At 45.8% G+C, this 13,636-nt stretch overlaps 2 long non-coding RNA genes across 2 annotated transcripts; one reads left to right on the top strand and one right to left on the bottom strand.

Annotated features, from left to right (window-relative positions):
- Positions 1-4,769: 4,769 nt before the first annotated feature.
- On the top strand, positions 4,770-6,734 carry LOC126989594 (uncharacterized). The gene is made up of 3 exons (XR_007743497.1): positions 4,770-4,964; positions 5,374-5,785; positions 6,600-6,734. It is a non-coding gene; the product is annotated as an uncharacterized LOC126989594 (long non-coding RNA).
- An 87-nt stretch (positions 6,735-6,821) lies between these two features.
- On the bottom strand, positions 6,822-10,942 carry LOC126989597 (uncharacterized). Its single transcript, XR_007743498.1, has 6 exons — positions 10,858-10,942; positions 8,272-8,384; positions 7,501-7,738; positions 7,233-7,347; positions 7,085-7,148; positions 6,822-6,930 (listed from the first exon to the last, which is right to left on the bottom strand). It is a non-coding gene; the product is annotated as an uncharacterized LOC126989597 (long non-coding RNA).
- Positions 10,943-13,636: the final 2,694 nt, after the last annotated feature.

Here is a 13,636-nt window from a genome sequence, read left to right on the forward strand (position 1 = left end):
CCCAAGGATCCCCTGTACTACACACACACACACACACACCCACACACACACACATAATTATATGGTCATGTGTTGCAAGGCCATCAGTAACACAGTGTTCTATGGCATCAGGGCAGGGGTGGCAAGAGGCGTTACATGGAGGGGCGCAAACTGTAATTTTGCATTTCATTATATAAAAACAAAACAATACAAAAAAGCTTCGTGAGTGGAGGTTAAATGGTGAGTGTGTCAACCAAGGGGTGTGGACGCCCTGGGCACAGGCAGGGAAGCAGCGGAGGAGCTTCAGATAGCAATGGTTTGTACTTCATGGCAGGAACACATCAACCAGGAACATGATCAGGCAGGTTTAGGACACACTGCATCTAAGGGAGTCATGTTTACTCTTTTGGATTCTATCCCTCTCTGTTTCTTTATCTCCAGTTTCCTTTCCGGCCATTCTATCTCTGCTGTGGTTGACTGTCACTGTTCTTCCCCTAAACCTATCAACAGTGGTGCTCCACAGGGCTCTGTTCCATCACCCACTCTCTTCCTGTTATTCATCAATGATCTTCTTTCCATAACAACTATCTTATCCACTCATACGCTGATGACTCCACTCTGCATTATTCAACTTCTATCAACAGAAGACCCTCTCAACATGAATTACAAGACTCCAGACTGGAGGCTGCAGAACGCTTTGCCTCAGACCTTGCTATCATTTCCAATTGGGGTAAAAGGAACCTTGTGTCCTTCAATGCCTCAAAAACCCAGTTTCTCCACCTGTCCACACAACACAAACTTCCAAACACCTATCCACTATTCTTCAACAACACTCAGCTGTCACCTTCAACGCTAAACATCCTCGGTCTATCCTTAACTCAAAATTTCAACTGGAAACTTCACATCTCCTCTCTCGCTAAATCAACTTCCTCGAGGTTGGGCGCTCTGTGTTGTCTCCGCCAGTTCTCCCCCGCGCAGTTGCTATCCATATTCAGGGGCCTGTCCACCTCTCGTAAGGGAGTATGCATCTCGTGTGGGGGGCTCTACCCACAGCTCTTCTGACAGAGTGGAGTCTAAGGCTCTTTGTCTCATCAGCTCTCCTCCTCCTACTGACTTTTAAATTCGGCCGACATGTTGCCTCTTTCTATCTTATATCGATATTTTCACGCTAATTGCTCTTCTGAGCTTGCAAACTGCATGCTTCCCCCCCTCAAGCGGCCCCGCTGCACACGACTTTCTACTCATGCTCATCCCTATTCTGCCCAAACCCCTCATGCAAGAGTTAACCAGAATCTCCATTCTTTCATCCCTTTCACTGGTAAACTCTGGAGAAGCCTTCCTTCATCTGTATTTCCTCCTGCCTATGACATGACCTCTTTCAAGATGTGTATCAAGACACCTCTCCACCCGAAATTGACCTCTCTTCTGGCTACTCTTTACTTTTTACTTTTGTGGGAGAGGAGAGTAGCGGGCTTTTTTTTTGTTGCATTTGAGCTGAATCCTTTGATGTAAAAAAAAAAAAAAAAAAAAAAAAGACTGAGGAAGCAAAAATGTGTAGCAGGAAAGGGATCTCTCTCTTCGCATTTTATTTCGTTATTACAAAATTTATCTCCTACGAACTGCAAATAATTTATTGTTATATAAATAAACCACATATTAGCACATATAACTACTTCATGCCAGCAAGGCAGGAGAAGGTTTTCAAGCAGCAGGAGAAGGTTTTCTTACATGAAGGGAGGCAGATCAGGAGCAGGAAAGAACCCAGGAACACAGACACCCATCTATACACTGCTGCTCCAGGCCAGGAAGCAGAAAAAGAAGGTTTTCTTACATGAAGGGAGGCAGATCAGGAGCAGGAAAGAACCCAGGAACACAGACGCCCATCTATACACTGCTGCTCCAGGCCAGGAAGCAGAAAAAGAAGGTTTTCTTACATGAAGTTAGGCAGATCAGGAGCAGGAAAAAAACCAGGAACACAGACGCCCATCTATACACTTCTGCTCCAGGCCAGGAAGTAGAAAAAGTAGGTTTTCTTACATGAAGGGAGGCAGATCAGGAGCAGGAAAGAACCCAGGAACACAGACGCCCATCTATACACTGCTGCTCCAGGCCAGGAAGCAGCAGGAGAAGGTTTTCTTACATGAAGGGAGGCAGATCAGGAGCAGGAAAGAACCCAGGAACACAGACACCCATCTATACACTGCTGCTCCAGGCCAGGAAGCAGAAAAAGGTTTTCTTACATGAAGGGAGGCAGATCAGGAGCAGGAAAGAACCCAGGAACACAGACGCCCATCTATACACTGCTGCTCAAGGCCAGGAATCAGAAAAAGAATGTTTTCTTAAATGAAGGGAGGCAGATCAGGAGCAGGAAAGAACCCAGGAACACAGACGCCCATCTATACACTGCTGCTCCAGGCCAGGAAGCAGCAGGAGAAGGTTTTCTTACATGAAGGAGGCAGATCAGAGCAGGAAAGAACCCAGGAACACAGACGCCCATCTATACACACTGCTCCAGGCCAGGAAGCAGCAGGAGAAGGTTTTCTTACATGAAGGGAGGCAGATCAGGGCAGGAAAGAACCCAGGAACACAGACGCCCATCTATACACTGCTGCTCCAGGCCAGGAAGCAGAAAAAGTAGGTTTTCTTACATGAAGGGAGGCAGATCAGGAGCAGGAAAGAACCCAGGAACACAGACGCCCATCTATACACTGCTGCTCAAGGCCAGGAAGCAGAAAAAGAAAGTTTTCTTACATGAAGGGAAGCAGATCAGCAGGGAAAGAACCCAGGAACACAGACCATCTATACGCTGCTGCTCCAGGCCAGGAAGCAGAAAAGAAGGTTTTACATGAAGGGAAGCAGATCAGCAGGAAAGAAACCTAGGAAACACAGACGCCCATCTATACACTGCTGCTCCAGGCCAGGAAGCAGCAGGAGAAGGTTTTTACATGAAGGAGGCAGATCAGGAGCAGGAAAGAACCCAGGAACACAGACACCCATCTATACACTGCTGCTCCAGGCCAGGAAGCAGAAGGAGGAGGTATTACATGAAGGGAGGCAGATCAGGAGCAGGAAAGAACCCAGGAACACAGACGCCCATCTATACACTGCTGCACCAGGCCAGGAAGCAGAAAAGTAGGTTTTCTTACATGAAGGGAGGCAGACTAGAGCAGGAAAGAACCCAGGAACACAGACGCCCATCTATACACTGCTGCTCCAGGCCAGGAAGCAGAAAAAGGTTTTCTTACATGAAGGGAAGCAGATCAGGAGCAGGAAAGAACCCAGGAACACAGACGCCCATCTATACACTGCTGCTCCAGGCCAGGAAGCAGAATAAGAAGGTTTTCTTACATGAAGGGAGGCAGATCAGGAGCAGGAAAGAACCCAGGAACACAGACGCCCATCTATACACTGCTGCTCCAGGCCAGGAAGCAGCAGGAGAAGGTTTTCTTACATGAAGGGAGGCAGATCAGGAGCAGGAAAGAACCCAGATACACAGACGCCCATCTATACACTGCTGCCCCAGGCCAGGAAGCAGCAGGAGAAGATTTTCTTACATGAATGGAGGCAGATCAGGAGCAGGAAAGAACCCAGGAACACAGACGCCCATCTATACACTGCTGCTCCAGGCCAGGAAGCAGAAAAAGAAGGTTTTCTTACATGAAGGGAGGCAGATCAGGAGCAGGAAAGAACCCAGGAACACAGACGCCCATCTATACACTGCTGCTCCAGGCCAGGAAGCAGCAGGAGAAGGTTTTCTTACATGAAGGGAGGCAGATCAGGAGCAGGAAAGAACCCAGGAACACAGACGCCCATCTATACACTGCTGCTCCAGGCCAGGAAGCAGAAAGAGTAGGTTTTATTACATGAAGGGAGGCAGATCAGGAGCAGGAAAGAACCCAGGAACACAGACGCCCATCTATACACTGCTGCTCCAGGCCAGGAAGCAGCAGGAGAAGGTTTTCTTACATGAAGGGAGGCAGATCAGGAGCAGGAAAGAACCCAGGAACACAGACGCCCATCTATACACTGCTGCTCCAGGCCAGGAAGCAGCAGGAGAAGGTTTTCTTACATGAAGGGAAGCAGATCAGGAGCAGGAAAGAACCCAGGAACACAGACGCCCATCTATACACTGCTGCTCCAGGCCAGGAAGCAGAAAAAGAAGGTTTTCTTACATGAAGGGAGGCAGATCAGGAGCAGGAAAGAACCCAGGAACACAGACGCCCATCTATACACTGCTGCTCCAGGCCAGGAAGCAGAAAAAGAAGGTTTTCTTACATGAAGGGAAGCAGATCAGCAGCAGGAAAGAACCCAGGAACACAGACGCCCATCTATACGCTGCTGCTCCAGGCCAGGAAGCAGAAAAAGAAGGTTTTCTTACATGAAGGGAAGCAGATCAGCAGCAGGAAAGAACCCAGGAACACAGACGCCCATCTATACACTGCTGCTCCAGGCCAGGAAGCAGCAGGAGAAGGTTTTCTTACATGAAGGGAAGCAGATCAGGAGTAGGAAAGAACCCAGGAACACAGACGCCCATCTATACACTGCTGCTCCAGGCCAGGAAGCAGAAAAAGAAGGTTTTCTTACATGAAGGGAGGCAGATCAGGAGCAGGAAAGAACCCAGGAACACAGACGCCCATCTATACACTGCTGCTCCAGGCCAGGAAGCAGAAAAGAAGGTTTTCTTACATGAAGGGAGGCAGATCAGCAGCAGGAAAGAACCCAGGAACACAGACGCCCATCTATACACTGCTGCTCCAGGCCAGGAAGCAGAAAGAGTAGGTTTTCTTACATGAAGGGAGGCAGATCAGGAGCAGGAAAGAACCCAGGAACACAGACGCCCATCTATACACTGCTGCTCCAGGCCAGGAAGCAGCAGGAGAAGGTTTTCTTACATGAAGGGAGGCAGATCAGGAGCAGGAAAGAACCCAGGAACACAGACGCCCATCTATACACTGCTGCTCCAGGCCAGGAAGCAGCAGGAGAAGGTTTCTTACATGAAGGGAAGCAGATCAGAGCAGGAAAGAACCCAGGAACACAGACGCCCATCTATACACTGCTGCTCCAGGCCAGGAAGCAGAAAAAGAAGGTTTTCTTACATGAAGGAGGCAGATCAGGAGCAGGAAAGAACCCAGGAACACAGACGCCCATCTATACACTGCTGCTCCAGGCCAGGAAGCAGAAAAAGAAGGTTTTCTTACATGAAGGGAAGCAGATCAGCAGCAGGAAAGAACCCAGGAACACAGACGCCCATCTATACGCTGCTGCTCCAGGCCAGGAAGCAGAAAAAGAAGGTTTTCTTACATGAAGGGAAGCAGATCAGCAGCAGGAAAGAACCCAGGAACACAGACGCCCATCTATACACTGCTGCTCCAGGCCAGGAAGCAGCAGGAGAAGGTTTTCTTACATGAAGGGAGGCAGATCAGGAGCAGGAAAGAACCCAGGAACACAGACACCCATCTATACACTGCTGCTCCAGGCCAGGAAGCAGCAGGAGAAGGTTTTCTTACATGAAGGGAGGCAGATCAGGAGCAGGAAAGAACCCAGGAACACAGACGCCCATCTATACACTGCTGCTCCAGGCCAGGAAGCAGAAAAAGTAGGTTTTCTTACATGAAGGGAGGCAGATCAGGAGCAGGAAAGAACCCAGGAACACAGACGCCCATCTATACACTGCTGCTCCAGGCCAGGAAGCAGAAAAAGAAGGTTTTCTTACATGAAGGGAAGCAGATCAGGAGCAGGAAAGAACCCAGGAACACAGACGCCCATCTATACACTGCTGCTCCAGGCCAGGAAGCAGAAAAAGAAGGTTTTCTTACATGAAGGGAAGCAGATCAGCAGCAGGAAAGAACCCAGGAACACAGACGCCCATCTATACACTGCTGCTCCAGGCCAGGAAGCAGCAGGAGAAGGTTTTTTTACATGAAGGGAAGCAGATCAGGAGCAGGAAAGAACCCAGGAACACAGACGAACATCTATACACTGCTGCTCCAGGCCAGGAAGCAGAAAAAGAAGGTTTTCTTACATGAAGGGAGGCAGATCAGGAGCAGGAAAGAACCCAGGAACACAGACGCCCATCTATACACTGCTGCTCCAGGCCAGGAAGCAGAAAGAGTAGGTTTTCTTACATGAAGGGAGGCAGATCAGGAGCAGGAAAGAACCCAGGAACACAGACGCCCATCTATACACTGCTGCTCCAGGCCAGGAAGCAGAAAAAGAAGGTTTTCTTACATGAAGGGAGGCAGATCAGGAGCAGGAAAGAACCCAGGAACACAGACGCCCATCTATACACTGCTCCAGGCCAGGAAGCAGAAAAGAAGGTTTTCTTACATGAAGGAGGCAGATCAGGGCAGGAAAGAACCCAGGAACACAGACGCCCATCTATACTGCTGCTCCAGGCCAGGAAGCAGAAAAAGGTTTTTCTTACATGAAGGGAGGCAGATCAGGAGCAGGAAAGAACCCAGGAACACAGACGCCCATCTATACACTGCTGCTCCAGGCCAGGAAGCAGCAGGAGAAGGTTTTCTTACATGAAGGGAGGCAGATCAGGAGCAGGAAAGAACCCAGGAACACAGACGCCCATCTATACACTGCTGCTCCAGGCCAGGAAGCAGCAGGAGAAGGTTTTCTTACATGAAGGGAAGCAGATCAGGAGCAGGAAAGAACCCAGGAACACAGACGCCCATCTATACACTGCTGCTCCAGGCCAGGAAGCAGAAAAAGAAGGTTTTCTTACATGAAGGGAAGCAGATCAGGAGCAGGAAAGAATCCTGGAACACAGACGCCCATCTATACACTGCTGCTCCAGGCCAGGAAGCAGAAAAAGAAGGTTTTCTTACATGAAGGGAGGCAGATCAGCAGCAGGAAAGAACCCAGGAACACAGACGCCCATCTATACACTGCTGCTCCAGGCCAGGAAGCAGACTGAGGTTGTCCTGTCCTCATTGCTGTGGCCTGTAGGATCATTTTAAGATACTACTTCTTCAACAGCCCCTTTGATAGTAGCCCCAATCTACTACTTCAACACTTCTATCCCATCTCCACTTATTCCACGCCTTGCCGGAGAATATAACCACAAGACAACAGAAGTATACATGCTGACTAATACCTTGGCTGTTGACGCTGCGCTGGCTGTGGACTTCAGGATCTTGTTCATACAGGAACAGCTGCTTCTGGAAACACAAGATGCTGTCACAAGCAAGGTCCATCTTATTAATGCCATAGGAGTGTTTAGTTTAGGCAAGAGTCTTCCTCACCTACAGAGCGCAGGAAGCGGATGAGGTCTTTGCTGAGGTTCCACTCCCTGGTTTCTGGAGTGGCATGGAGGAGACGCGTTGTAAGGCAGCGACTCACGGAGGCACTCTCCAGATTCTGTCCCGGGGAAGCAAGGCAAACTTTATTTATGGAGACAAAATTACCTCCACCAAAACAAGGCAAAAAGTGTGTTAACGGTGTGACTAGAAACCACACTCATAAACTATTGTCATATGAATGCCATGAAATTAGACAAAACTAATAGCCCACCTTGCTTCTCCTTCCTCACCCTCCTGCAAAATGATGAGGCATGAGGCTGCTGTGTCCAGCTGGGGAACCTCCAGTGCTCGTATGAAGAGCTGCTTGGGGCTGCCGGCTGCTGATAGAGGTAGTGCCAGAGTTCCAGCTCTGCCTTGCAGGCACACTCCACCACCGTCTGGAGGTACACCGGAAACTCCCCGATGAACTCCAGCACCGGGGCAGCAGGCAGTCTGGGAGGCCTCCTCCTCTAGGGCCAGATACCCTTGTCAGTTATCACCACCACTACCATCACAGAAATACAGAATATCAGACAAACAAGAGAAATTCCCTTAACCCCTTGGGTGCAGACTTCCTACCAGAAGACCTCACCAAGCTACAGGAGTGGAGCAACAAGTGGCTGCTACAATTCAATGAAGAAAACTGTAAAGTCCTGCACCTTGGGAGGGGATATCCAGCACACCAATACCACATGGGAAACACTCCACTATCTGCCACAGAAGCAGAGAAAGACCTGAGACAATAATTATGTTACCAGGCTAACAATGAAGGTGAAATCCGTGCCAATTGCAGCGGACGGATTAAGAAAAAACACATGAACATGACAAACGTGACACACCCCAAAAAAACGGTATTTGAGAGAATCCAAACATTATTGTAGAAATTTAGAATCTCTTCTAATTTAGTGTCATTTTGAAAAGTGTTATTTTGATATTCATTAGTGGCAAGACCCTATCACTACTGCACAAAAACGAAATTGAACCACAATAAAGAATGACTTACAGTGCATTCAGCCACAGGGAGGGGCTGGTGGTGGGAGGCAGTAGTACACAGGCCGGCAAGGAGGCGTCAGTCTGGGCGGCCAGCAGGATGGATGTCCTCCTCAAACATGACAGCTGCCGCCCACAAAAACATGATCAAAACTAACATATAGAAAAAGTGTAAATGTATGCTCTGTCTTCCCATACCAACTATTGCAAAAAGCAGAATAAAAACTTCCTATACCAACTCTTCTTATACTAACTCTTCATTAGTTCCTATACCAACTCTTCTTATACTAACTCTTCATTAGTTCCAATACCAACTCTTCAACACTTCAACACTTCCTATTCCAACTTTTCTTATACTAACTCTTCAATAGTTCCAATACCAACTCTTCAACACTTCAACACTTCCTATACCAACTTTTCTTATACTAACTCTTCAATAGTTCCAATACTTCCTATACCAACTCTTCTTATACTAACTCTTCAATAGTTCCTATACCAACTCTTCTTATACTAACTCTTCAATAGTTCCTATACCAACTCTTCTTATACTAACTCTTCAATAGTTCCAATACCAACTCTTCAACACTTCAACACTTCCTATACCAACTTTTCTTATACTAACTCTTCAATAGTTCCAATACTTCCTATACCAACTCTTCTTATACTAACTCTTCAATAGTTCCAATACTTCCTATACCAACTCTTCTTATACTAACTCTTCAATAGTTCCTATACCAACTCTTCTTATACTAACTCTTCAATAGTTCCTATACCAACTCTTCAACACTTCAACACTTCCTATACCAACTTTTCTTATACTAACTCTTCAATAGTTCCAATACTTCCTATACCAACTCTTCTTATACTAACTCTTCAATACTTCAACACTTCCTATACCAACTCTTCTTATACTAACTCTTCAATAGTTCCTATACCAACTCTTCTTATACTAACTCTTCAATAGTTCCTATACCAACTCTTCTTATACTAACTCTTCAATAGTTCCTATACCAACTCTTCTTATACTAACTCTTCAATAGTTCCTATACCAACTCTTCAATAGTTCCTATACCAACTCTTCTTATACTAACTCTTCAATAGTTCCTATACCAACTCTTCTTATACTTACTCTTCAATAGTTCCTATACCAACTCTTCTTATACTTACTCTTCAATAGTTCCTATACCAACTCTTCAACACTTCCTATACCAACTCTTCTTATACTAACTCTTCAATAGTTCCAATACCAACTCTTCAATAGTTCCTATACCAACTTTTCTTATACTTACTCTTCAATAGTTCCAATACCAACTCTTCAACACTTCCTATACCAACTTTTCTTATACTTACTCTTCAATAGTTCCTATACCAACTCTTCAACACTTCCTATACCAACTCTTCTTATACTAACTCTTCAATAGTTCCTATACCAACTCTTCAACACTTCCTATACCAACTCTTCTTATACTAACTCTTCAATATTTCAATAGTTCCTATACCAACTCTTCAACACTTCCTATACCAACTCTTCTTATACTAACTCTTCAATACTTCAATACTTCCTATACCAACTCTTCCTGTAGCAACCCTTCTTGGAACAACTGCAAAAAACAGAATCAAAACTTCCTATACCAACTCTTCATATACTAACTCTTCAATACTTCAATACTTCAATACTCTACCACCTCTTCAATACTTCAATACTTCCTATACCAACTCTCCCTAAAGCAACCCTTCCTCTAACAACTCTTGCAGAAACAAAATCAACACTAACATTGAGTGAACGTTGAGGTGTATGGTTTGCCTTCCTATACAAACTCTTTGGCAGCAGGATTTCTGAGGCATGAAAATTTATGTCTCCCGAGTCATTATCCCAATCATGGTGAACAGTCTTGCAGGCCAGTTATGTAATACCACCCTGACTAACAGCTCCAGCCATGCCCCCAGGGCCTAGGACCAGTAGCCTGACAATGTCTGTTCCACTAACAATGCCATAAACCAGCCATGTGGGATGCTGGGTATCTTCCCCGCTACATCAACAAAAGGTTCCACTGACATCCCTTAGTGCCAGGCAGTGAAGGAGTGCCTTATTACAGTGCCAGTCAGAGTCACTCCAGTGCAAGGGGTGCAAAGGATAGCCAGTGTAATGGAAGCTGATTTGTTAGTGTTTATGAAGGAGCCGTCGAGCACTGAATGCTGCTAAATGCCACTCATTTATACACTCTTTCATAAGGGCAGTGATTAGAGGGATTGGTTTAGTTTAGCGCAGTTATTGTTTTGACCTTGACTTACTTCCTCTACTGTAAAAGCACACACACAATAATAATAATAATAATAGTTATTAATAATAATAATAATAATAATAATAATAATAATAATACAAACTTGACTGCTTGAATATTGTGGGACTCAGTGAGGTGAGGAGGGTTAGGGAGGACCCAAACTGTACACACTGCATTCACATTAATCCTTTGTTTAGCACTAAAGGGAAATACTGTCCATGATTCCCTTGAGAAAAGTCTTAATTTTCAACAGCAAAACCTGTCGTGTGCGAAGTATAAAAGATTACACACGAAAATGATTAGTCAAGTTGCCTCACCTTCCCAGCGGCTGTATGGACGCATGGAGTGAAGGGCAGCGTGATTCTCCAGGCCATGAAGGTGTGGGACTTGTCCGAGGAGTTTAGGAACAAGGAGCCACGCGTATGCCGTAAACCCCACTGTGGAGCCAGAGTTCGTGGCTCAGGTGGAGCTTGTGGATCACGGTGCAGCACAGCCTCACAGCTTGACGCCAGCACTATGGGAGTCATCTGTGCGATGTGGAACTGGGGAGAGAAACAGACAGGCAGAAAACAACAAAGTGATGTTAACCTTAGTATAGTGTGCCCCGATGCACATGACTTTTACTCAAGCTATCAGATTTGGATATGGGAATGTCCAAAACTCCTATGAAAGCCTAGTCAAATATGTTTCTTAGGTTCATGGTACAGAAAAAGGGTCAAACTACCACCAGGGTCATAAAACTACCCCTGGAAATGCCCCAAACTCCTACGAAAGCCTTGTCAAATACATGTGATTGGGCGCTGAAATGTATAAAGAATATGACCGTAAGACACACAAGTAGTTTGCTTCAATTAAATACGTAGTTTGACATGCCTGGAGCAAGTTTTTAGAATAAGCAAAGTTTGCAAACATTTCTGAAGGCTTCCATGGCCTTTGTATGACTTTAAGAATGACTAACCAATCTTCATTATGAGGAAAAACCAGCTAACCTAACCTAACCAATCTTCATTATGAGGAAGAACCAGCTAGCCTAACCTAACCTAACCAATCTTCATTATGAGGAAGAACCAGCTAACCTAACCTAACCAATCTTCATTATGAGGAAGAAGCAGCTAACCTAACCTAACCAATCTTCATTATGATGAAGAAGCAGCTAGCCTAACCTAACCTAACCAATCTTCATTATGAGGAAGAACCAGCTAGCCTAACCTAACCTAACTTAACCTAACCAATTTTCATTAAGAGGAAGAAGCAGCTGTTTTGTCATAAAGGTGTTGAGATAATTTTAGCGACTTTGACTCTGGCCAAAAGTAGGCGACTCCAGTGACTGCGCTCCACCCCCCTGCTACTTACCATATTGGTTATAGTAATGGCAAGAGACAGTGGACGGTCCTCGGAGTGGTCCCAGCGCAGACACAGTCAGCAGGGAGCCAAATGCACTCCACAGCAGCAATCCTCCTCCTGTCCAGCTCATGCCCAGCACAGTGCCATCAGGAGCCCACTTCATGAAAACAAAGGGATGAGAATATGTAAATAAATAGATAAATAAAGACAAAGCAAAGTAATAGAAGCACTATTACTCCCTTCTTTTCTTGAGTCTTGACTGACAGAAGCTTGAATAAAAACAGCAAATGCATAGAAGCACTTTTACCACCTTTCATGCCTTGGCCCACAGAAGCTTAGATACAGACAGCAAAGGAATGGAAACACTCAACACCTCCTTTCTATTTAGCTTTGGCCCACAGAAGCTTAGATACAGACAGCAAAGGAATGGAAACACTCAACACCTCCTTTCTATTTAGCTTTGTTCCACAGAAGCTTAGATACAGACAGCAAAGGAATGGAAACACTCAACACCTCCAGTCTATTTAGCTTTGTTCCACAGAAGCTTAAACAACACAGCAACAGGAATGGAAACACTCAACACCTCCAGTCTATTTAGCTTTGTTCCACAGAAGCTTAGATACAGACAGCAAAGGAATGGAAACACTCAACACCTCCTTTCTATTTAGCTTTGGCCCACAGAAGCTTAAACAAACACACAGCAAAGGAATGGAAACACTCAACACCTCCTTTCTATTTAGCTTTGGCCCACAGAAGCTTAAACAAACACACAGCAAAGGAATGGAAACACTCAACACCTCCTTTCTAGCTTTGCCCACAGAAGCTAGACAGACAGCAGCAAAGGAATGGAACACTCAGCCTCCTTTCTATTTAGCTTTGGCCCACAGAAGACACAGACAACAAAGGGAAACACTCAACACCTCCTTTCTATTTAGCTTTGTTCCACAGAAGCTTAAACAAACACACAGCAAAGGAATGGAAACACTCAACACCTCCTTTCTATTTAGCTTTGGCCCACAGAAGCTTAGATAAACACACAGCAAAGGGATGAACACACTTTTACAACCTAATTTCCTCTTGAGCCTTGGCCCTCAGAACCTCAAACAAAGATAAAGGAGCCTCAAAGAGCTGCATCTCTGTGCATCAAAACAGCCTTGTGTATACACAGGAAAGAAGTGTTTAATATATCTTTGGGTACATTATTAGTCTCACATTGAACAAACACTCTCAGCAATGGGGTGTGAGACAAATAGTGATGGATTAGGTAAGGGACACTCACCCACTGGCCCTGGTGACCTTTCCTCCGTAGCCTCTGTCTGAGGGCACCATAATGTGGGACACCTCCAGGCCGCCTGTTGCCTCACTCACCGGGGTCCAGCCACACCACGCCCTGGGAACTGTGAGGTGGAGGTGGCTGAGTGGTCAGCATGCTGGCACCATATCCAGGAGGGTGTGGGTTCATGTCCTGCCCACCGCCACAAGCTGGGATTTTTCAGTCACCGCTGAGTGGCTCAAGACTACCCACATGCTCACTAGTCTCCCGCAAACCTTCATTCCAAAAATGTTAGTGACTCAGTGCACATCATCCTTCCCTTTGATCTTCATTGCTAAACCTTCATGAGTCTTGGTACAGGCCAAGGGCACACAAAAAAATAGAGATTACAATGAAAAATCTATACAAAACAACATGTATACTTCAAGGACAGGCTGTCTTAGAAGGTATAATTACTTTACAGCTAGGGAGGCAGCTTT

This window comes from Eriocheir sinensis, unplaced genomic scaffold (genome assembly GCF_024679095.1).
Source record: "Eriocheir sinensis breed Jianghai 21 unplaced genomic scaffold, ASM2467909v1 Scaffold1228, whole genome shotgun sequence".
Classification (NCBI taxonomy): domain Eukaryota; kingdom Metazoa; phylum Arthropoda; class Malacostraca; order Decapoda; family Varunidae; genus Eriocheir; species Eriocheir sinensis.